At 36.1% G+C, this 26,968-nt stretch overlaps 1 protein-coding gene across 1 annotated transcript in view; it reads right to left on the minus strand.

The window, feature by feature from the left end:
* The window catches only part of LOC127515744 (astrocytic phosphoprotein PEA-15), a 57,817-nt gene extending 31,117 nt beyond the window's left edge, over positions 1-26,700 (minus strand). The window contains exon 1 of the mRNA XM_051899712.1: positions 26,400-26,700. The gene's annotated coding sequence lies outside the window, so the exon portion shown is untranslated. The remainder of the gene's footprint in view (positions 1-26,399) is intronic.
* Positions 26,701-26,968: the final 268 nt, after the last annotated feature.

Consider the following 26,968-nt stretch of genomic DNA (forward strand, 5'->3'; position numbering starts at 1 on the left):
TATACAATTATCCAGCTAAATCCAGGGGTTTTGCATTTAACTGTAAACAGCAGGAATAGTGATTGTTGGTAGAAGAAAGAGGGGAAAAGGAGTAGTTTACGTCTTGCTTCCGTATCCAGCTGCTGTTTTTTTCTGCTGCCCTCTGAGCCCAGCGAGGAAGTGAAACCACAGTAACAGCAGGAAGTGAAGGCCGGCTGGCCACTCACAGCTGGGTCTCCATGGCAACCACACTTTTTCCATTTGCAGTGAATAGGCAGAGCGGCGAGGAATGGGAGGATGAGTGGTGCGCTGTGTTTATGGACGGAGGATATCCTCCTCCTCTTCCGTCACTGCGGGAATGTGTGTATCTACAGTGTTCGTTTTCCGTATTTCACCTTTGACCTCTTCGAGTAACGCGAGCGCCCATATGCATGCATGCGCTCAGCAGAGAGTGAATAAATTCTGCTTTGTCCTACAGCCTGGCCTCACGCCGATGCAGAGCACAGGAATGCAATGAATGCCAGATGTGCGATACATCACTACAACACACAAACACTGACTGGATTCACCGTGTCCTGAGCCAGAGAGAGAGGATGAGATATGGATTTGTGTGAATCATGACTCAGGATTTCTGATTGTAAACTGTCTAGAACACACACCTTGCATAGATGCAGTGCTTTCATACCTGTGTGATTTACGTGGAATATCATGGAATTTGGCAAATTTTAGATGAAATAAATTTATTTATTTAAAAAAAGAATAAATAAATAAAAGGAATAGTTCCATTTCAGTCGTTTACATTTTAATATTGTATGCCTTAATTTGATTACCAGCATTTTTGATAATTCATTTGTATTAAATCATAAATTCAGAAAAAAAAAAAAAAAAATTAAACTGACAACAGCATTTCTGAATAAAACATTTCATGGGGCCTTATCATTGTAAACATTTGAATAAATTTATAGTTTATGCATGTCTAATTGATTGAATTAATTTGATTAGTTGAATCTAATTAAACCATAAAAATGGAATCCAGAAAATTTAAAATTTAAAAGTGAAAAAAAAACAAAAAAAACAAAACAAAAAAAAAAAACAGAATTTGGGGAAAAAAAAAAAAAAGTCATAGGACCCTATACCAAACTAAATGAAATTTGCTAAATGATATTTGCTCTTCCCCCCAGTACCTTAACAGAAACCTGCTGACATCACCTGAAGCTCAATTTGGTTCATTAATGAGCATTTAAAAATTGAGATCCAGCTTACAAGTAGGTTTTCCTATATTTTTGAGGACATTTTGGCTAGTGATTAAATTTTGGGCAAAACCTGCACACGCATGTACACTTTATGTCTTCCTGTGGAAGACATAAAGTGCAAAATATATGGACATATTTTGGTTGCTCCTTGACTAATGGAGCATTTAACTTGATGCTGACGGGAAGTGACCCGTTGACCTTTTCAGCATTTGAATGCTGTGTGTTTATTGCATGTGTGTAGCAGGAAGAGATGAGCAAAAATAGAAGCAAGTGGGAAACTTTTTTTTTTTTTGTTCCAATAATCTTTGTGCGTTCACACAGATCTCCTAAATTCCGATCAGTCACCACCTTCTAACTCCATTCTGGCTATATCCACATCAAGAACTCTTTATGTGAAAAGAACACATGACAAATACAACTTTACAGTTACAGTTATCACATTATTTCAGCAGTGAGTTTGTCCAAAAAAAAAAAAACAAAAAACAACTTAAAACTGAAAACTGTGCGTGGGGGGTCTGAAGAGGGTCCCTCTTCTGCTGTGTACTCCTTCTTCGCCATGTTTTTGTTTATTTCTTTTATTATATTATGCAATCCAAAATACTCTAACCTGCCACGCTCTGTATCTCTCTGTTCAAATCCTTCTTTCCCACTCTCCCTGAAAGCAGCAGTCATTTAATGACAGAAAGCATGAAATTGTCATAATAAGCCATATATTGCCGAAAAGTGCATGATGTCTGCTGTCAGAGGTAATTTGAATTGTTTTGATAGTGCAAACGATTGAACAGTTACGGTAACATGAATACAGATTGGTTGGATGTGGCGGCGATGACACACACAGTTTAAAAGGGTTAAATTGTTATATCTCTTACATTTGAAAAAAAAATGATGTGTATTTTGACAGTCTTAACAAATTTTATGTATCTCTTCTGGGTCGAGAAGGACCCGAATGCAATAGTAATTTATTGTAATTTATTACAAGTAATACATGTATACAAGTAATTTATTAAAGCTGCATCACTCGAACAAATTTCCTAAATCATTCTAATAAGCAAGTAGATCATTGAGGCAAATTCTGTGGCTTACAAGGAACATTATCTTCCTTCGCCCTTAGTTATCGGAACCCATTCTACTAGGAGTATGACTTCCTCTAAGGCATTGTTGTCAGGGGTTTCCCTTCAAGATGTTTGTGATGCGGCAGACTGGTCCTCTCCACACTTCATCAGGTTCTATAGCCTGGATATGGAATCTACCCCAGGCTCTCAAGTGCTTGTGACTTAAGTTTTATGCTTGTTATGATTCACAACTTTTGTTCAGGCATTTGTTCAGTTAGTATGGCGTAGTAGGTATGAACATTCCCATAGTGTCAACATTCTGACGCAGCGTTGATTTCCCTTGAAAGGGAACGTGTTTGTTACAACTGTAACCCTGGTTTACCCAAGAAGGGAACAAGATACTCTGCGTCACTTTGCCATACTTTCTACATGCCTGAGAGCAACTTACTTAAGCAGAAGCTGATGATGTTTGGTCCGGTTGTCCTTTGTAGCTTCCGGGTGTGCCATAATCTGTCAAAGGACTACGATTTGCCAATGAGATTGGAGTGAGTTAAAACGTGCTTCAGATACATCAACATTCTGACACAGCAGCTCTTTACCTTCTCAGGGAACCGCAGGGTTACAGTCGTAACTAAGACAATTATTATCAGTGTTGAAAACAGTTGTGCTGCTTCATTTTTATGTGGAAACAGTTCTTATTTTTTAAGGATTCTTTGATAAATAGAGAGTTCAAAAGAACAGCATTTATTTAAAACAGAAATCTTGTGTAACATTGTCACTTTTGATCAATTTAAAGCTGCAGTCCATAAGTTTTGTCTCTTTGTCGCCATCTCTGTTTGAAACCTGCAATTGCAGCTATTTGCGGAATTATCTTTACGTTGGTTGTGCATCAGCACGGCTCCTCAGCGCGGATGAATCTAATGTTTGCTGTCAGTCACCACATCGGTGTGGATACTGTACTTCAGAATCACAATAGATGCTATTTACACTAGTGTTGTCACGGTACCAAAATTCCAGTAGTCGGTACCAATACCATAGAAATGTTACGGTTCTCGGGACCAACTTCGGTACCACAGCAAAATCTGTTGGAACTATTTTACTATTTTATATAGCTTATTTTAAAAACATTAAATATGGTAATCATACATATAAATATTTGGAGCATGTGTGTATGTTTGTGTGTGTATATACAGGTGCTGGTCATATAATTAGAATATCGTGAAAAAGTTCATTTTTTTATTGCAAATTATTTTAAAAAATGAAACTTTCATATATTCTAGATTCCCTACATGTAAAGTAAAACATTTCAAAAGTTTTTTTTTTTTAAATTTGTTGATTAGAGCATACAGCTAATGAAAGTCCAAAATCCAGTATCTCAAAATATTAGAATATTTACATTTGAGTTTCATTAAATGACCATCCCTACAGTATAAATTCCGGGTATCTTCTGTTCTTTGAAACCACACTAATGGGGAAGACTGCTGACTTGGCAATGGTCCAGGAGACAATCATTGACACCCTCCACAAAGAGAGTAAGTCACAGAAGGTCATTACTGAATGGGGTGGCTGTTTACAGAGTGTATATCAAAGCATATTAAATGCAAAGTTGACTGGAAGGAAGAAATTGGGTAGGCAAAGGTGCACAAGCAACAGGGATGACCGCAAGCTTGAGAATACTGTCAAGTAAAGCCAATTCAAACACTTGGGAGAGCTTCACAATGAGTAGAATGAAGCCGGAGTCAGCGCATCAAGAGTCACCACACTCAGACATCTTCAGGAAAAGGACTACCAAGCCACTTCTGAACCAGAGACAACGTCAGAAGCATCTTACCTGGGCTAAGGAGAAAAAGAACTGGACAGTGAACAGTGGTCGAAAGTCCTCTTTTCAGATAAAAGTAAATTTTGCATTTCATGTTGAAATCATGGTCCCAGAGTCTGAAGGAAGACTGGAGAGGCACAGAATCCAAGCTGCTTGAAGTCTAGTGTGAAGTTTCTGAAGTCAGTAATGATTTGGGGGGGCCGTGACGTCTGCTGGTGTTGGTCCATTGTGTTTTATCAAGTGCAGAGTCAATGCAGCCATCTTCCAGGAGATTTTGGAGCACTTTATGCTTCCATCTGCTGACAAGCTTTATGGAGATGCTGATTTCCTTTTCCAGCAGGACTTTAGCACCTGCCCACAGTGCAAAAACCACTTCCAAGTGGTTTGCTGACTATGATATTACTGTGCTTTATTGGCCAGCCAACATGCCTGACCTGAATCTATGGGATATTTTCAAGAGAAAGATGAGAAACAGTCGATCCAACAATATACAGATGATCTGAAGGCTCAATAGTGCCTCAGCAGTGCCACAGGCTGATCACTTCCATGCCACACTTCACTGATGCAGTAATTTGTGCTAGGAGCAAGTCATTTGCTGTAATATGTCCTGCCGATCAAGTATTGAGTGCACAAAAGAACATACTTTAAAGAACTTGAACTTTTCTGTTTTGCAAATCCATTTTTTGATTGATCTTAGGAAATATTCTAATATTTTTAAATACTGGATTTTGGACTTTCATGAGCTGTACGCTCTAATCATCAAAATTTAAAAAAAAAACTTTTGAAATGTTTTACTTTACATGTAGGGAATCTAGAATATATGAAAGTTTCATTTTTAAAAATAATTTATAATAAAAAAATGAACTTTTTGATGATATTCTAATTATATGACCAGCACCTGTATACCTCAATGAAATAAATTTTGAAATATAAAAAAAATAAATAAATGCTCAAACATCCATTTTGTAACAAACGTGCGTGTTTATTTTAGCTATTTCTTCAATGAAACGACACACTACAGCCTGTAAAACTATGAAATAAATATCGGTAAATAATGGTAACCTAAATAATAAGAAAGTTAAATAATATTTTAAAAAAAACAAAAACAAAAAAAACAACGTTTTTTATTTCTACACAAAGATGCGTCATATACAGTGGGGATCGAAAGTTTGGGCACCCCAGGTAAAAATTTGTATTAATGTGCATAAAGAAGCCAAGAAAAGATGGAAAAATCTCCAAAAGGCATCAAATTACTGATTAGACATTCTTATAATATGTCAAAAAAAGTTAGATTTTATTTCCATAATTTACACTTTCAAAATAACAGAAAACAAAAAATGGCGTCTGCAAAAGTTTGGGCACCCTGCAGAGTTTATACCTTGTACTGCCCCCTTTGGCAAGTATCACAGCTTGTAAACGCTTTTTGTAGCCAGCCAAGAGTCTTTCAATTTTTGTTTGAGGTATCTTCGCCCATTCTTCCTTACAAAAGTCTTCCAGTTCTTTGAGATTTCTGGGCTGTCTGTCACGCACTGCTCTTTTAAGGTCTATCCATAGATTTTCAATTATGTTGAGGTCAGGAGATTGTGAAGGCCATGGCAAAACCTTCAGTTTACGCCTCTTGATGTAATCCACTGTGGATTTTGAGGTGTGTTTAGGATCATTGTCCATTTGTAGAAGCCATCCTCTCTTTAACTTCAGCTTTTTCACAGATGGCATCAAGTTAGCGTCCAAAATTTGCTGAAATTTTATTGAATCCATTTTTCCTTCTACTCGTGAAATGTTCCCTGTGCCACTGGCTGCAATACAACCCCAAAGCATGATTGATCCACCCCCATGCTTAACAGTTGGACAGAGGTTCTTTTCATTAAATTCTGTGCCCTTTCTTCTCCACCTTTCTTCTCTACCTTTGCTCATTCCGGCCAAAAAGTTCTATTTTAACCTCATCGGTCCACAGAACTTGTTTCCAAAATGCATCAGGCTTGTCTATATGTTCATTTGCAAACTTCAAACGCTGATTTTTGTGGTGAGGACGTAGAAGAGGTTTTCTTCTGATGACTCTTCCACGAAGACCATATTTGTACAAGTATCTCTTTATAGTGGAATAGTGTACCCCAACTCCAGTGTCTGCCAGATCTTTCTGGAGGGATCGTGCAGTCAAACGTGGGTTTTGACTTGCTTTTCTCACAATCCTGCGAGCTGTTCTGTCTGATATTTTTCTTGGTCTTCCAGATCTTGCTTTAACTTCCACTGTTCCTGATGACTGCCATTTCTTAATTACATTCCGAACAGAGGATATTGGCATCTGAAAACGCTTTGCTATCTTCTTATAGACTTCTCCTGCTTTGTGAGCATCAACTATTTTCAGTTTCAGTTTTCTAGACAACTACTTAGAAGAACCCATGGTGGTGATTGTTGGGGCAAGGTCAGATGAGTCTGGGCATTTAAAACCTTTGAGTTTGACATCACCTGGTCTTTCCAGATGATGATTGAGAACAATCCATGACACTGTCAGGTCTCAGCTTTCCAAAGGGGGCGGTGCATGCTATAAACTCTGCAGGGTGCCCAAACTTTTGCAGACGCCATTTTTTTGTTTTCTGTTATTTTGAAAGTGTAAATGATGGAAAAAAATCAAACTTTTTTTGACATAAGAATGTCTAATCTGTAATTTGATGCCTTTTGGAGATCTTTTCTTGGCTTCTTTATGCACATCAATACACATTTTTACCTGGGGTGCCCAAACTTTCGATCCCCACTGTAGCCTACTGCTCTGCTCTTTGAAAGGGATGTGTGACACAAGCAGGAAAGAGACCATTTCGCTTTAATAATATCTTCATGTTATCTCCTGATGTTACAAGGAACTGATACTTGTTGTAAAAGGTCTGAAGAGCGAGTTTTATCTTCACACATTCAGGCTATATTTGATTAAGCGCTGCCAGGGAAAGCAAAAGTAAAAATTACCAGCGTGTGTGAAATGCGCTATACAAATAAACTTGACGCGCCTTATGAAGTCTAATAACAAGCACAAACTGTGTTAAATAGAAACTGACATGCAAGCAAAAAGGTTTCTGTCCTACTGTGTTTTTTCTACTTTACCACAGTAAAGATTGCGAATAGCCTATAATAGGCCTAAAAGCGAACGAAAGGAAGAAACGTTATAATCCCCTGCGTGAGTGAAGATTTGGGAAGAGAAACAGAGATTCCATGTTCAGTGGAATAACTAATGGAATATTGTTAAATTCTCTGCTAATCGGGTGACCACATCGTGATTCACAAAACAGAATACAAAGCTTAAATTTATGGACTCACGTACCTCTCTCATTCGGCATGAACCAAAATGTTTCCATGGCTGCGATGTCACATTTAATTGCTAACCTATTATTTCTTTTGTAAACAAAGCTTTGTGCTTCACTAAGTAAATACTGGCACAGCCCTATCAGTGGGTACCGAATATACCCGGATTCTCGGTACTACCGGTACTACAGAAATGCTGGTATCATCACATTTTCAAAATGTCAGTACCGACTTGGTACCGAAGTACCGGTACTTTTGACAACACTAATTTACACTAAGTGCAAATAGCGATAGATGCTATTTACACTAAGTGAAAATAGAAATCTGATGTTATTTACACTAAGTGAAAATAGCATTTTCTTAGCGATAGATTCTATTTACACTAAGTGACAATAGCAGCATTTTCTTAGAGATATGCAATTTACACTAGGTGAAAATAGGGATATATTCTATTTACACCATGTAAAATAGCAGTTCTTTGCAATAAGTGTAAATAGTAATTACATGCTATCTATACTTTATATTGGCAGATACTATTTGCACCTCAGTATTTTTGTACAATAACAGGATGCAATAATATCATAGAGTGTAAATGATTATATTTATTAAAATTATTAAATGGATGCAGCCTTATTGGGATAATAAAAACCCTCCCTACACCTTCCCCTAACCCTACCCAATAACTACTTTCAATATTATTAAACACTCGTTAGGCAGATTATTTCCACTTTTAGAACATTATTTTCATTTTTATTGAAAATAAATGCGTTTCTGATGTGATATGTGATAGGCAAATGGAGAAGAGCGAGCTCGGCAAAAGGAGGATTCAAATCCGCGTCAATCGCGGTTTTTTAAAACTTGTGTGGCTCAACCAGACATTGGTGGGTGGAGCTAGTGTAAATAGCGTTTGCCAACAAGGGATGCTATTTGCACCTAGTGTAAATAGACACACTGAATAAGAATTTTCAGAAGTAAGTAACATGTCTGCCACTTTTGTTCTGACCATGTATATTTGTATTTAGTGTGTATTAGCATTACCTGTAGATTTAAATTTATGTGTCCACTTCACAGTCTGAAGACTTTTGCTTTTGACTACGGGTGAATTTCCAGTTGTCACTGATGATTGTCATTTGGACATTTCTGGATTACAATCCACCATCAAAATGATAAGTTTAATTAATTGCAGCTGCTGTGAGAAATGGCTATAATGATCCGCCGCCTGTAGCATTGTCCACATGCCATATAGCCTACTAGCTGAGACTCCTTCTTTATGTAAACAGACGTGACATAATGACGCAAAGACGAATGGATGCATGCTCAAATTTTCAACGGAAACCCACTAGTACCAAGTACCGATTTTATTATAAAACATTATTACAAGCTTGCTGTTGTGAATCGGGCTAAGGTAAGGAGATAGTTTTGAACACTGGCTGGTTATGTACTTGCTCAAAAAATTGATTTTGGATCATTTTTAACCAAAAAGAAAGTTACAGACTGCGGCTTTAATGTGTCCTTGCTGAATAGAGGTATTAATTTCTTCAAAAAAAAAAAAAAAAAACACGGATCCGTAACATTTGGTACATATTGATTTCAAGAAAATAATCTAAAATAATACTGAAATCCTAATCCTACTTTCCCTTTATAAATTATTTTGACTTTAACCTTGTCTGTTTTTAATGATCTTTTAAAGGCAGTGGCACCTTTTAGAATAATTCATCATCCACTGTTGATGATACGGAAAGAAATATGCAGAAAACATTAATTCTTTTTATTTCTATTTTAACAATTATAATTAATTTATCTCTAGAAAATACCATTATAATACATTCAAATAACCATTATTGTTGCATTGTCTTCTGTAACTCTAAATCTGAGATGACTGGGGTCTTTTCCCACACAAGAAAAATCTGAGAAGCAGAATAGCTCTCCATTCAGTCTTATTGGTGTCTCAGAGAAACAACTGACTTATTAAAGAAATCTCATTGGTGGGAGCGTCAATGCGGTGGGGGGTGGGGGTGGGGTAAAACTCCTGCTTGTTGCTAGGTTACAGTCTCCAGGCTGAAAGGCAAGCGGGAACGGTTGTTATGGGGACATCAGCCATGTGGAGGGTGAATGAATTTTTGGACACACACACACACACACACACACACACACACACACACACTCTCACGACTCTCTGTCCTTGAAGAACACATCATCACCAGTTGAAGGTACAGTCGTCATGACGATACGTGACAGGCAGCTGCAAACAATATGATAGAGACTGTGGGAATGTGTGAGATGAATGGGAGAGTTTGACACCAGTGCTACCTTCATGTAATTGAGATACTATTATAGCTTTTATTAATATTTTGAATTAAATTTTAAATATCAGAATCTATATAGTTTTTATTCCTTCCCCCCCCTAGTTTTAGTTGTGTTAGTACCTCAACTAAAACTAAATGAAAATGAGCAATGTTGTACTTTTTTAACCTTGCAGGGACATTTTTTGGTCCCCATGAGGAAAACAGCTTATAAATCATTATGTCTATGGAAGGTCGCCATAAAACATGGAAACAGTTTTGTGTGTGCGTGTGTGTGTGTGCGTGTGTGTGTGTTTGTGTGTGGATTGGGGCCCTATGGAGGGGGGAGGGGTGTTAAGAATTTAGTCACGGGCAGAGGAGACAAAACGCATGTGAAGAAAATGTGAAGAAGCTGCCCAGACACACATGGGATCCTCACATTCTGTGCATAGACAGCCTCTGTTTAACACACACACACACACACACACACACACACACACACAATAAGGAACAGCAGACAAAAGCAGGCTGTGTGTTTCAATGTGTGTATGTGTGTGTCTGTGTGATGGTAGTGACAGGCTGTTCTAAGAGGACAGACATGAGTTCATGTCTGTCCTCTGTGTATGTGTGTATGTGTGTATGCGCCTGACAAAAGGAAAACAAATGACTTGCAGGTTTTATCATCTGTTACAGTATATGATACATCAGCTTATGTCTATAGAAATGTGCTATAGAAATTTATTCATGTCACCTCTGTAATTACAAGTTTACAACATTCGCATCTTTGTCAAACCTGTAAATCAAGTTAAAAACACTTAATTTTACAGACACTTTGACTTCTCTCAAATGTGACCATTCAGATTTGAACAATTCATGTTAAGCAGACAACTACAGCGTAAAAAGGAGTAACCTGCAATTTTTACCTTAAGCTATTTCTACCTGATTTAAGAATTTGGTTGCTATAATTTAATGTATTTAGGTTGATTCAGTGATGGTAAACAACATTTTGGCTTGAATAAAACCAGTTAATTTAGATATTATCATTTGTAGGTTACTTTTCTTTCTTTCTTTTTTTTTCACTATACATATTTCTGCTTCATTTTATTGTAACCAGTGCAACCATTTAAGAGAATATAGAGATATTTAGTCGTTAGCTACAATAAAATTGCTCATGAATCCATTTGAGTATTATGATCATTGCCATGTAAAATAAAAATAATTTCAATCTATAGATGTGAACAGTTTAGAGTAAAATTATGGATGTGAATGTTTGACCTATATAAAAATAAAGATTCTTTATTTAAATCTTATTTTAAATAAAGGTTCTTTATTTACTTTATTTTATCTATACTGTAGTCGACCTTTATAAGGGCGAGTTATAGTAATGTGGCAGTCTCTACCATGGTAATGCCTCTGTTTACAGTATCACATGGCATGCTGTTGGTTTTCCATGTTTTATGGGGACTTTCCATTGACATAATGATTTTTATACTGTATAAATGATATATTCTATCCCTTACCCCTAAACCTACCCATTACAGAAAACTTTTTTACATTTTATAAAAAATTCATTCTGTATGATTTATAAGCTGTTCTCCTCATGGGGACCAAAAAAAAAAAAATGTCAAAACAAGGTCTAAAATTACTGGTATTACCATCCTTGTTGGGACATTTGGTTCACAATGCAGTGTTTACCAGGACCACACACACACACCAGGACCAGGACCACACACTTGCACACACACACACACACACACACACACACACACACACACACACATAAAATGGTTATCATCTAAGATACATTGCTTATAATGTAAAAAGAATTAATTACATTTGGTTATCCATATCGGAAATTGCAAATAAGTTTTATAGAAACTATGCCTATAGAATCAATCTATAGGTGTACCAAATGATTCACTGATTAACCATTAAGTTCATTTGGATTAAATAATAGACAAATGTATTAAACTGAATGAAAAGAGATGCAAGTGAAAAGTTTGATAGTAATAGCATTATGAAAGGCAGTTACTGTGAATGAAACATTTATAAAGATGAAACACTTATTTTGTGTAGTGAAAAGGATACTTTGTGATTTTGAGTATTGTACTAACACAACTGAAAATATGCTGAAATGTTTGAAAAAAGTGCACATTTGATGATCTGTTGTGATATTAGTACTAAGAGTTTTGAAAATTGACCAATTGCTTGTGAAAATTGCACCATAGCAATTAAAAAAAAACTAAATCACAGGCATCTCTACCATAATGTCCTGTTCTCACTCTCTGCTCACATGGCTCATTCAAAGCTCTGCTTGTGATGAGTCACTGAACAGATGTCTTCTTTATTTTCCACATTTTTTTTTTTTTTCCCCCAGAAAAGTAAATTGTGGCAGCTGGGTTTCATAAGCATAATTAAATAATCTTACCGTATATCCCTAGCTGTGGTTGTTTTATGAATGTCATTACTTATGTTTTGTGATATTTTGTGAAGTAAAAATGGCTCAAATTCATCAAGCCATTTCTGTCTATGTGACACGGAGATAGATCCGGCATATTTGAGGAAAAAGCTTTTACTTCATTAACACTGAAAATATCACACCACCTCAGGGAGAACAAGACAGATGTTTGCTCGGTGTGTGTGGGAGAGAGAAAGACAGTTCAAAAGACAAAGAAATGAGAAATGAGTGCCAGTGAATGTGTGTGTGCACTGTGCAGCAATTAAACACCTCATGTGAGTGTGAACCTCTCGTCACATCTGTCTAGCTGCTTCCTGTCTATATGTGGGTTATAAAGAGACTAAATAAGAGCAGATTTACATCTGTGTAGATAGTGAGATTTAATCTCTTCTCAGGTATCCAGTAAACACGTCACCAACATGGTACTTCAATAGAAGTAGGAATGGGTTAAGATGGTCAACTTATGCAACAACCAACAAGTCAATTAGTGGGGAATAGTTATCTCAATATTTTTGACCACACAGAATAGCTGTTCTGACAAACCTGGTGAAAAAGAAGTGTGCTTAATTGTATTGAATGTGAACGTTGTTAAAATCTGTACTTGCAGATAATATAATATTAATGAAATAAAATGCCACTTAAGTGCACTTAAAGTAATAGTTCACCCAAAAATGAAAATTCTGTCATAATTTACTCACTCATGAAAAAAAATAAAAAATACTATGGAAGTCAACTATTTGGTTACTGACAATCTTCTTTTGTGTTCAGCAAAAGAAAGAAATTCGGAAAGAAGTTTGGAACAATTTGAGGGTGAGTAAATGACTTACATTTTTTGGGTGAACTATCCCTTTAAAGAGAGTACACTTTTCATGACTATGTTTCTTACTTTTAAAAGTGCACATTGTAATAGTCAAATTAAAAGATTTACTTCAACATACATTTTAAATCATAATGTTTAAATTATTGCTTTAAAGAAGTACACTTTTGATGTGCTGAGTTTGGAGCTCCTTTAAGTTGATTCTCAATCCTCCCTTTAAAAAAAAAAAAAAAAAAAAATCAATTTATAACCTATCTTTTCTTTTCCTTTCTACAGAGGGTGAACATATCCCTGATAGTATTCTATATCAAAAACAAGAATGTTTTGATATCACTAGTTTTAAATGATTTTCCAAACATCCACTGCTAGCTTTAGCCTGTTAGCATCTCTAGTGTGTTCCTGGCTACAGCGTGTTTTGTTTACACTTTTCTCACTAAATTACCGTTTATCTGTTCTAATGGCAAATATATCAGATGTTTTGGATGTATCAGACCACCAGTGAAGGCATGAGCCAGGCCCCGAGCGGGGATCTCTCCCCCTCAGCTGGTCTTCAAGATTTCCACCCAGAACCGCTTCCCAGTAGGGCTGCATGGTATATCATTTTAGCATGTCACAATGTCACATCACAGGATGTACAATGTCAAGTCACCAAAAACACCAGTGATTCTCAGATTAATTGCAATGTTTAACCGTCACAGAGCGAAAGCTTATTTGCAAGTGTTTCAGGTCCTGTCAGTTTAAACATTCAAGCAATTTTAAACCATTCGAGCACAAAGCGTCTTGTGCTCGAATGGTTTAAAATCGCTTGAATGTTTAGAGAAGTCAATTCAGAATTCGCACACTCTGCACACATACAGCAGCACAGACAGCATGTAAACACAAAATTCTGTTCTCTTCTGCATTAAGACAGCATATTAAGACAGCAGCCTAACCCGCTGCTGTCTTAATGTTAATCAAACAACAAAATACAAAGAGAAAAATCAAAATATTTTGTAGCTTTAACAAAGATTAATTACATTTATACAGTAAAGTACACTTTACATTTTATTATTCAATTTCTTTCCTGAATACTGTTAAACTTCCCTGAAAAACATAAAGCATTATTTCTTTTGTATCATTGTTCGATTGTATTTATCTATGCTTGTAATTTGTTTATTATTTTCTATGCAGATTAACCCCCCTACAAAATCACCCCAATCATTCTAGAATGATTAATTCTTTCCAAATAGAGCTATTCAAGTGATCTGTTGAAACTGTTTTCATATCGCAACATATATCACAGAAAAACAAAATATCGCAATGTCAGTTTTTTCCAATATCGTGCAGCCCTAGTTCAAGTAGGTTATACAGTACATTATTTGCTCTAAATGAATAGTTAATGTCATGGTGTAATGAACAGAAACTGCTTTTTAAATAATTGTAAACTTTTCTGGGAGTGGCCTATAGGCTCTTTCACGCTGATGGCTTGTACCCTAGCAGAATCGGAGCGGATCTTCTGTCGTACAGCATCTCTGAGACGCTAAGCACAACATGACTAGCAAGTCAAACCTCAAATCACAGCCTTTGTTGGTCTTCCCACTTAATTGATAGAAGTGTGTGTTTAGTCAATTCTATAGAGATTGTGTCTGTGAGATCAAATAATAAATCTACTATAGGATCTAGAAAATATCTGATTGTGGTTAAACCAGAAAATCTCAAAATAATTGAACAAAAACAATTTCTAAAGCTTGGGCTCCTAAACATTAGATCGTTCACAACTAAGGCAGTTATTGAAAATGAAATGATCACACATAATAGTTTTGATGTACTCAGCTTTACTGAAACCTGGCTTAAACCAAATGATTATTTCGGTCTTAATGAGTCTACTCCACCAGTCTACTGTTATGAGCACGAGCCTCGTCTGAATGGTTGTGGCGACAGTGTTGCAACAATCTATAGAGATATTCTTAATGTCACTCAGAAAACAGGAAACAGGTTTAATTCATTACTCTTTTAGATATAAGAAATATGCTATCTGTTGCTCTGGCTACCATGTATAGACCTCCATGGCATTTTCTAAACAAAATTTGCAGATTTTCAGTCAGACCTACTGGTCAACGTTGATAAAGTGCTGATTGTTGGAGATTATAACATTAACATATATAATACAAATGATGCGTTAGGAGTTGCTTTTACAGACTTACTAAACACCTTTGGGGTCAAGCAATGTACTGTCCTCAACATGTTTTTAGTGTTTTGACAGTCAGCGATGCTGTTGCAAGGTTAAAGATTACAGAGATATATGGCGATTAAAGAGAGCCATCGTTACCGGTTCCCGCATGGAGCACTCACTACTTTCTGATTCAAGTGAATACCGGAAAAAAAGAAAAAAAAAATCACAGAATTAAAGCAACGTCAAACTTGCCACTAGATGGATCTCTAAACCATAAATAAAGTGAACAGGAAAATTAGTGCCATGGATAACATTAAGGAATTGCAGACATTAAACAATTAAATGTGTTATCAAATTAAACAAAATATGAAATCTGTAACATCAAACTTGTTCCAGCACAAGCAAAATGTCACCAGACCCAATCATCGTTTTGATCATACACTAGATTTAATTACATACCAAACATCTCCACAAACTCAAAAAACAAAAAAAAACAAACAAAAAAAAAAACAATCCAAGTTTTTTTTATTTAGCACAGTGGCTAGATTAAAATATAAACAGATGTCACCTGAACTGAATATTGCATCACAGGTAATGAAGGTAGTGAATTTATTCACTGAGAAAATCAAAAGCATCAGGAATACACTTAAATGTACAACCTTTGACAGCGTTTTATGATTTAGCCTCAATTATCGTCCCTCAAGAACAATTGCAGTGCTTCACAACTATAGGACAGGAAGAGCTAAATAAACTTATTGCATCTAAACCAACAACATGTTTATTTGATCCAATTCCCATTAAAACACTGAAAGAGGTTGTTACCTGCAGCAGAAGAGCCTCTTCTCAATATTATTAACTCCTCTCTATCTTTAGGTCACGTCCCAAAACCGTTCAAGCTGGCAGTTATTAAGCCTCTCATTAAGAAACTCCAACTAGATCCATATGAACTGGCAAATTACAGACCCATTTCAAATCTTCCATTTATGTCTAAAATACTAGAAAAAGTTGCGTTCGCTTAAATGTGCTCCTTATTGCAAAAAAGTATATCTATGAAAAATTTCAGTCAGGATTCAGGGTCTATCATAATACAGAAACTGCGCTCGATAAAATTCTAAATATATGTATATGTAACAATGATCTCATTAAAGCAATTATTACAAATTGTGATCATAATGATTACAATATTTAGAAAATTTGGCAGTGGTGAATGTTGATTCAGAGTTGGCATCATCTGAAGTCCTTGCAGGGGTTGGCGTCATCTCATCACAGGTGTTGGGGCATCCAGAGGCTGGATCTAAACCGGAGCTGGCATAGTATATATATATATGCCAGCTCCGGTTTAGATCCAGCCTCTGGATGCCCCAACACCGCCACTTGAAATGATATGTATAGTGAAAAGAGCTATACAAATAAATGTGACTTAAATTGAATTGAATTGGACTGACATACTAAGGCACATGTAAAGTATTTGATTATAATTTTAACTGTAGTGTTTTATTCAGTATTACATTGATTTAAAGGATTAGTTCACTTCTGAATTAAAATTCCCTGATAATTTACTCACCCCCACGTCATACAAGATGTTCATGTCTTTCTTTCTTCAGTCGAAAAGAAATTAAGGTTTTTGAGGAAAACATTCCAGGATTGTTCTCCATGTAGTGGACTTCAGTGAGGTTCACCGGGTTGAAGGTGTAAACTGCAGTTTCAGTGCAGCTTCAAAGGGCTCTACGTGATCCCAGACGAGGAATAAGGGTCTTATCTAGCAAAACGATCGGTCATTTTCTAAAAAAAATAAAAATTTATATACTTTTTAACCACAAATGCTCATCTTGCACTAGCTCTGTGATCCGCACTCATGATGTAATCATGTTACAAAGGTCATGCGTGACGTAGGCGGAAGTGCCGATTCAGGGAATGTGCAAAGATTAACCCAAATGCCCTTTACAAAAAAAAAAAAAAAAAAAGAAAAGTAAAACAACGATATCGGACTATTTTGAAGTTGGAGGAGAAGTTTTTCGCCCTACCACGGTACAGTACTTCTCCCTACATCACACGTGACCTTTCAAGGTAAGGCGTGGCGCATCGCAGAGCAGTGCAAGACAAGCATTTGTGGTTAAAAAGTATATACATTTTTATTTATTTTTTTTTTAAATGGCCGATCGTTTCGCTAGATAAGACCCTTATTCCTCATCTAGGATCGTGTAGAGCCCTTTGAAGCTGCACTGAAACTGCAATTTGTACCTTCCACCCATTGAACCATGTTGAAGTCCACTATATGGAGAAGAATCCTGGAATGTTTTCCTCAAAAACCTTAATTTCTTTTCGACTGAAGAAAGAAAGCCATGAACATCTTGGATGACATGGGGGTAAGTACATTATCAGAAAATTTTCATTCAGAAGTTAACTAATCCTTTAAAATTACATTTTAAATGTACTAAATAGAAATTACATAAAAGTGTATTTTAGTTTACTATAAATGCTTGTCAGTATTATTATCATTATCATTATTGTTGTTGTTATTACACACATTCACATTTCTTTTTTTTTTATATAGAAGACAGTATGCAGTAAATAATGTGCTATACTGTGCTAGCATTTCATTCTGGACAGTCATCTTTAAAGACAAATTTCCTTATTGTCTTTTTTCACTCATCTCTGATGTATCTCCAGTCTAGGCCTTCATCTTCTGTTCATTTCTCAATCCCCTTCTCTCTCTGTCCCTCCTCCACAATGGCAGCAGATATTTTGGAAGCTGTTGCATAGTTTCGCTGTATTCTCATATACAATCCCACACACACACCCGCACACATACAGAAGTCAATTTTATGATTGATTTTTTTTTTTCCTCGTTAGAACGCTGCTGCATTTTATCTGATGGTACATATTATGTCTTCAGCCAATTACACCTACCCACGCCCTACAAAGTTAAACTCACATACACAGTCACAGCTGTGCAGAAACAGCAAATAGTGCTGGAATAGGCATTGGGTGCTGATTCTTAAAATTAATTAAAAACATGTCTTTAAATCAATGAGGAATTGACTGGATGGTTGTGGTCTGCTATAAGTCGAATCTTATGTGAGTGACAGGTTGTCCCGCCCTCGCGCCAGTAAACACATCATCAAAGAAGAGATGTTGCTGCAAGAGGGAGGGGAAGTTATTTTGATTAAAGATTATGAGGCACAATGAATTACAAAAATAATAATTATGTGCACGGATAAATCATGTATAATAAATACTGCGCTATTCCATAAAAAATAAGAATTGTCCATTTTGATTTCATGGTGACTTTAAATCAAATAATAGTATGTTGGCTTTCTCATGACATGCATGATGCATCTCCAACTGTTTATGTGTTTCAGAGTAATTCTGCCAATGTGAAGTGTAAAATCTGAATGATTTCAGGCCAGATCCCGTAGAGGACACTACTGTGTGTCCTGATGGCTCTCTCTCTCTGACTCAGTGACACACAGGGGATTGTGGTTAATGTAGTTTGCGTGGGAGTCGTGTGCGTTCGGTCAGATGGTTTGTAGGCTGTCAGTTTCACACAGCTCAGGGTTCATGCTGAGATATCAGGGAGTGAGATGTCATACTGCTTTATAGGTTAGAAAGTGTGTGTCAGGGCAGTGACAGTCATTACACATAACTATGAGGTATTTTAATCTACAAACAGTTACAGCAGAGAATGACATACCCACACACACACACACGCACAATATGAATGTGTCATTCATAATCTTCTAATTCATTTTTGCATGAGTTTATTTTTTTTTCACTCTATCAGTCAAAGGCGTTCTTTTCTATTTAGAGTGTAAATTTGCTCTGACAACCATTACCATATCATTTAACATTCTTTACTTTTGCTCAAAATTATTCTTGTATGATTCTAATACTTTACAATAAGGTTTCATTTGTTAACATCAGTACTAGCAGTTAACATGAACTTCTTCTTCTTTTAATTTATAAAGCACATTTAAAAAACAACCATGGGTTGACCAAAGTTCTGTACATAAAATAAGAGCATAGAAGACATATAAATTTGACTAACAATGAAAAATACTTCTACAGCATTTATTAATATTGGTCAAATGTATAAAATATTTACTACATTTTTAAAACAACAAAAGTTGAATTTGTTAACATTTGTTAATGCACTGTGAACTAACATGAACAATGAACAATTTGATTTGTACTAACGTTAACAAAGATTAATAAATGTTTTAAAAAATATTTTGCTCGTTATTTCATGTAGATCGGTATCTTTAGTAACACTCATTCCCAGTCAGAATTAGTGTGGTTCTGTCCTTTTAAAAGTGATGCTGTGCCTTCAGACTAAAGATCAATTCATCCACACATCATCAGAACATGACATCATCAAGGGTATAGGAAAGCCGTTGCCATGACATCCCCCATCCGCTTCAGCTGAACACAGTCGTGTTGAAAAAATGAAAGCTGCTGTGAGTTACACTACAGCTTAAAGTATCAGGTCATTTGATCAAAGCCTAAAGGGAAAGTTCACAACAACAAATAATAATAATAATAATAATTCATATGGAACACAAAAGAAGATTACATTTATTTTGGTCCATACAATAAAATGTTCTTCAGGACCCCACTTAATTTCATAGTATGGATAAAAAAACATAAGACATTTTACAAAAATATCTTCTTTTGTGTTCCACATGAGAAAGAAAGTCATACATCTACAAGTGTGGAATGACATGTGGGTGAGTAAATTACTGAATTTCCGTCTTTGGCTAAAATATCATTTTAAAAATTCTTCTTCTTCTATTAAGAGTAGTTTGTTTTAAAAACAAATTAAATACTTTATATATTTGTTCAATTCCACATTTTGTATTAACATTTCAGTGTTATTTTAGTATCAATGAGATACTATTATAGTTTTTAAAAATATTTAATATTTTTTTAAATATTTGAAATATTTATTATTTATTTTTAGCTCTTGGTACATCAAGTTAAACTAAATGAAATATGAACAAATAAAAATGTATTTCAGTTTATTTTATTTCAAATTTTGATGTTACTCTCAAAAAAAAAAGAAAAAAAAAAAAAGAAATTCAACAGCAAAACTGGCAGACAAAAACACCAGAACACTGTATTCCTTTAACCAACAGAAAGATCAGTGCACCATATTTTGTAAACTAACGAATGAACGATCAGCTCACAGTATTCTGTATACGATTTAACAGAAAGATTGGTTCAGTTTTATTTTCTGTAATTTAACAAATGGAAAGATTAGTTCGCAGTGTGTTGTACAAGTCAAGCTCACACTATCTATAAGATAATAAATAGACGCTTATATATTTATTTGTTTCCAAATAAAACAGCAGGCGGTGCATCATGTTGCCTTTACTTAATAACTCCCACTTTAACACCCACCATCGCTCAAACACACAAACACACACACAGTGCTTCGGTCCTTGGCAGATGCTTTCAGTAGCACCACAATTTGAGTGCAGAAGTCTGAACTGAATCAGGTCTTATCAAATCCAATTATTCCCAGCGAGACATTTCATTTGGCTGAAGAGGGAGTGAATTATGAGGGTGCTGTGTGCATGTGTTTGTGAGTGTGTACCTGTGAGCATCTCAGTATGTGAATGTGAGAGAAACTGCAGAGGGCAGATCGGTTGGCCACTCAGCAACTGCTAGTCCACAGAAATCCTTTGATGAGTTTGCAGTCTAAACTATTCCTAAAGATGTTCTAAAATGCACATTCACTATAGCTATGTTTCCATCTACTCAGCCTTAAGCCATCCTAGGTGTATATAACTTTCTTCTTTCTTATGAACACAATCAGAGTTACATTAATAAAAATACATTTGCAAATGTAAAAAGTAACTACTCGTCTTTTTTTTTTTTTTTTTTTTAAGAAGAGTACTTAAAGGGGTCACGAACTGCGTTGTTATATTGTTTTATAATGTTTCCTGTGGTGGACTTATAATGTTAGTATGCTTTTTAAATAAAACAATTGTCATAATTTAGAAATAAAAGGCATTTTTCCTATACTGATTTTAGCCCTCTTATCTGAACGCTCTGTTTTAAGGGGCGTGTCTGCTGTGAGACTTCAGTGTAAAAGCCCACTGCTGTGATTGGCTAACATCTTTCCATTTGAAATAGTAAGTATTACACTCGTGAAAACTTCTAGCACATTTTCACTATTACAGCTCTCAAGGTTAACTAATCGTGAAAAGTGTTGCATTACATTTAGATCTATGGCATTATATTTAGATAGTGGCATGAAAGGCTGCAGTCATGAAGATTGTAGCCGATCACAGACATGTTGAGAGCATGAAAGCAGTGATCTCGTCATTGCAACTCAATTTCTGCACACTAACAAATGTTTTCATTATAACTAACAGTGCAAACGCATTGTAACTAAGAGATTCCCTAAATAAAACGGGAGTTTTGGCACGTGTCCAGAACTCAGTCACTGATAAACTCACGCTGTTTGATTGACAGCTCCAGCGATTCAAAGGGAGCGTTCTTTGATCGCTTTCTTTATATAATTTAAATAACAGACTATTTTCATTCTACTAAGAGAAACAACATGAAGTTGCTTGTTTAGTCACTGGTTTGACTTACTGACACATAAACAAAGAACATCTGACTGTACATGAATCATTACATATCAGATCAGGCATTAGAATTAACACAGTTTTAACTTACATGTTGTCGCATTACTGTTGAGTCCATGTCGTAAATGTCAGTTTTCAAAGTTTGCACTGAAATGCAATTGATTTACCAAAGAATCCACAGTAAAATCATGATTAACAAATAAATAAAGCTCAACTGAGACATTCACATTGTTGAAAATAAATAACCATATTCCTAGCAGGATCCTTTAAAAGGTAATGTTATTTTTAGTCCTGTATCGCTCTTCTCTTCTCATCATCTCACTAACACGCCAGTGAGCGGGGCTAACGTTGCAATGATGAAGTATAGGTGTTGATTTCTTCTGCGGAGGTGGGGTTTCACCTAGAAAAGCACATTCTAGGATGAGTCGTTTGCTGGGTCTGGTGTCAATAAAAGCTTTTATTGAACTAACAAGGAAGTTTTCAGTTCTGAAACTTACAGGATATTCTTATATTACGATGACCTCTTATATATCAAAAGCTCAAGGAAAAGTTGATGACCCCTTTAAGTACTTTTTTAAACACCAGTACTTTTACTTGTAATTGAGTATTATCTCAGCAATGCAACAGTACTTGTACTTATGTACAAATTGTCAGTACTCTTTGTACCACTGACCGTTTCATATTATTATTAAAACTGTATTTGATTACGGTGATTTGAAAGACTCACTGTAAATACTGTCCAGCATTAAGCAAATTTAGCAATAGTCTCACACAGGTGCAGCATGCAGCATAGGTTACGTTTTGTGTGAAAACAGGGCAGAAGGCAGTTAGGTTTTACAACCTTTACAATCGGGTGCTGAGGGAAATTATATGAATGAATGTATGAGTGAATTAATTATATCTGTATTTCTGAAGGGAACGGCTGTCATAAGAAAAGTATTAGATGACATTTTCTTTTCATCTCAAATGCATGTAATGCCTAATAAATTGTTTATTAGCGCAGCTGCGTTGGGATTTACCTGTCTGTCTGTTTTTTGTTTTGTTTTGTTTTTTCCAGACCGATGCAAAAATCTTTTTTTGTGATAACATTATTTGAACATGTAGTATGTTCATGTTAGTCAATATGTTATGTCATAAGTCACATGTTCTTATTTAATAGAAAACCTTTCAAATGTTAAAGTAAATAGACTTTGATTTTTGATGTTTCTTATGTTACAGTGTTACACCACTGCTGAGAAAACCCCAGAAAATGTGATGTAATCTTATTTATTTTGTTATTATTCATGTTTGACATGATGACGAATATTAGAAAGTATATATGACAGGTCATAAAGTTTAGACTTGTTCACAATCCTGTCAACTGCATTTGGGCCAAATGTTGTGTTGATATCTCAAAGCAATCAAAAGTTATGGCATTTGGAACCATGGTAGCCTTTTTTCAAAAGTCCAAAAACCAATCCAAACAAGTGATCTGAATGTTTTACTGAAGATAAGAACTACTTAAATGCATAAATGCCACAAAGCATAAAAATAATAATAACTGCATAGAATAAGTACCAAGTAATAAGATCCTGGTGGATGAATGATCCATCTCTGTTTCAGCTGTGCGGTCCTATTCTATGGTGCATGATAAATCAAGACCCATCAATCTGAGCAATCAATCCAATCCAAGTGTGCTCCAGCTGTAAAACACAGTCATCAGAGAGCTTACATCACTTATATAAAGCTTAATTATCAGTATCGGCCGATCATGATGACAAGAAATCGGTGGCCTGTATCAGCTGCAAAAACGCTGATCCCTACCAGTCAGTTTTAAAAAAGCATTGCTACAGATCAGAGGTGCTGTGAACCTTCGACTGTTTAAATGAGACTCAGAGGATAGACTCAGCTCGACCTTGTAAGTGAGACTGGACTGGACCGGATGTAAAATTGCACGGTCATTATATCACTCAGGAGATTGAACAGCAGGACTAAGATTTAGAGAGAACCAAACACACACACACACACACACACACACACACACACAGAGACAGAGAGAGAGAGAGAGAGAGAGAGAGAGAGAGAGAGAGAGAGAGAGAGAGATATTTACAGCAAACCTGAAACCCCAAATGGACCTTATGTAACAGTACTCAAGAGGGACTTGCATGGTACTAGAGCACTCCTCATCAAATGGTTTTGTTTGCAATCCAGTGTCATTCAGTATTATGCCAAAATATATAACATTTCCAGAATTCCAACAAAAACATACAGGAACAAAAACAACAGTGACAGCCTTCCTAAAAGCCTTAGTGTAAAAGCCTACATTGAAAGTTTAATTTGGGTGAATTGAGATCAGTTCATTTGCTTTATCCAAAATGCTGGATAAAGAAAACACTTATAGGAGGGAAATGACGTTCCTGTAGCTCAAACAGTAGAGCATGGCATGAGCAATGCCAAGGTCATGAGTTTGTTTCCAAGGGAATGCATGAAGTGATAAAATGTACACCTTAAAAGCAAGTTCACAGCTTTGAATAAAAACATCTACCAAAATGTATAAATGTAAACGATAGCAAATGCCAGCACTCCTGTCAGATATCAAAGAAAAGGCCAGAGACAGCAGTGAATATAAATGTTGAAAGACTTGCGAAAACAGGTTTCTGCCGGACAAAAAAAGCACAAGTGAACAAAATTTAGATCAATGGTTCTCAACATGGTACCGAAATTGTTCATCATACAAGAAAAACCTACCTAATTCAACTAGATTTTATGAAGTGTAAGTGAAGAAAAAGTGTTACTTAACATACAAAAGTAGCAAAAGATATGGAAGGCATTTTGATTCTCCTTGATAAGTACTATGCAAGATTGTTGGGATAGCAAGATTAGTTGCATTTTATTATTTTGCATTCAACATTTATTTATTGGTAACACTTTACAATAAGTAAACACACGAGAATGAACCTCACTGGTTATGCAGCACGTTTGAGCTTCGGGAAGAGTTTTTTTTCTTGCGCGTGTAGCAGGTTTGGTTGAGCTTCTGCTTATAATCGCTGAACAATGTTTACATGCGAGTAAAAGCCTAAATTAAATCTGTTTGTCATAACAAGTGATCGATTCTCTTCAGAAAATTTGGACTAAACCACTCGAATCATATGGATTTGTTTTCTGATCTCTTTATGAAGTTTTTTAAGCATCAAAGTGGTAGTTGCAAAGGCAATATGGAAGGAAATCTGACAGCATTCTGTCATCAAAATATCTTAATTTGTCTTTCGAAGAAGAACAAAAGTCTTACGGGTTTGGAACATCATGAGGGTGAGTAATTAATGACAGAATTTTTATTTTGGGGTGAACTAACCCTTTAACAAATGAACTTTATTGTAAAGTGTTACCTATCTACCTACATATTTATTTATTTATTTTCCAGAACAGACTTTTTTGTTTGTTTGTTTTTGATTTTTTGTTTAGGTCAAAACACACCAGTTACCAAATAATGCTTTAGATTATCTGTCATTTTTTCTGTTTTGCCTATCTGTTAGAGGGAAAGAGAGACTAAAGACTGCCAGGACTAGAAGAAAACAGTAAAGCTGGTTGTTTGGCTTGGGATTGGTCTAAAGTTTCTGTTAAACAAGGTTTCCAGCATCTTTTTTGGCCAGCAAACAATCCCGGCCTGAAACGCTCTTTACACACACACACACACACACACACACACACACACACAGACAACACACAAGGACAATGAGGGAGGTGCATTTCTGCTGAGCTGCCTCCTTCCCTTACCACAGGCAAAACACAAATCAATATATGAGATAGGACAGAAACCATTCGCCAGGTGCAGGAAACTCACACACCTGTGTGACTGCCAAATACCGCATCTGGTCATACACTTGCACACTCGGATCTGATTTTACTTTGTTCAAGCAAGAAAAAAAAGGGGGCTGTGAAAGGAACAGGGAAGTACTAGACTCCAAGAGGAAGCGGGTTTGTGTCATGACTGAGGTTGCATTATGAGTTAGTCCAGACTGCTTCCAAAGCAATTTTACTGAGCTCCTTTAGCTAATAAATCCGAATGTTCAATGACTGCCAGATTTTGTTAGTGAAAAAAATAAAGGGTCGTAGTGAAAGCAGACAATGTACAGTGATTTCAATTCATTACAGATTTTTTTTTTTAATCGCTTATACATTATACAACAACCCCAAAGCTAAATGTAAAAAAAAAAAAAAAAAAAAAAAAAAAAAGATTATGATTTTTAAACATGACACTCTGAACAACCAAGCAACATTTTAGTTAAAAAAATCAGGAATTTAGTCATCACTGAGTCATTGACAATTGGAAAGGCGTTCGGATTCTGTTTCGTCGACATAACTGTAATTAAATTAATTTTAATAAGGCGCACATTCCGCCGAGGAATCAGCCGGACTGGATCGAACCCATGAAAGTGGTCTGGTTGCGTGACGGACTGTGCGCCCTCGACCGCTATGACTTGAATCGAGAAAAAAAAAAAAAAAACGCTGATTAAAATGTGACCAAATGAATTAACACATCACAGCACAAAATAACAGGATAGATAGATAGATAGATAGATAGATAGATAGATAGATAGATAGAAAAAATACTGTGGTATGGTACACGTAGCTGTTTGAATGATGGCCAAGGTATGTGCTTCAGTAGGTAGCCTACTTCAAAGAATGCCATGCTACCATTATTAAATAGATGAGTGACTTACTTCCTGCGCTCGGAGATCCAGCGATGATGATGATGATGTGCTCGGTGTGGTGATGGATGAGATCCGCTGTGCGCTTTGGCCACCCAAATAAAATGTCCAGGTCACCACAAACGCAGTTCAGTCAAAACATCAGCGAAAAGCATCAAAACTAGAGTGCGAATATGTATGAAGTTAGTGTGGTTATAAACGAAGACGCCACGGAAACTTTAAGCGTCCGTTCACTCGATCGTGCTCACGCGTTTCTTACTGTCTCGCCGGTTGAGAATGGAAACGCCTTTTCCTCCCTATAACCCCCTCCTCCTTCCCTCTCTCTCTCTCTTTCCCAGTCACACTCTCTGAATCTGCAGCCTCAAACACACACACATTTTTCGGGCCTGATGTCACTTTGCTATCCGGTCAGATAATCCCTCCTCCTTTTTATTCCACACAGTCCCACATCCTCACGCTCGCTCTTTCTATCGCTGCGATAAATCTGCTGACAAAATGTTATATAGAGCCACCTTACCGATCTTTAAAAGACAGACAATTACAGTTATAAAATGACAACAATTGTTAGAGTAATTTAAAGA

The sequence above is a fragment of the Ctenopharyngodon idella genome, chromosome 7 (genome assembly GCF_019924925.1).
Source record: "Ctenopharyngodon idella isolate HZGC_01 chromosome 7, HZGC01, whole genome shotgun sequence".
In the NCBI taxonomy this organism is placed as follows: Eukaryota; Metazoa; Chordata; class Actinopteri; order Cypriniformes; family Xenocyprididae; genus Ctenopharyngodon; species Ctenopharyngodon idella.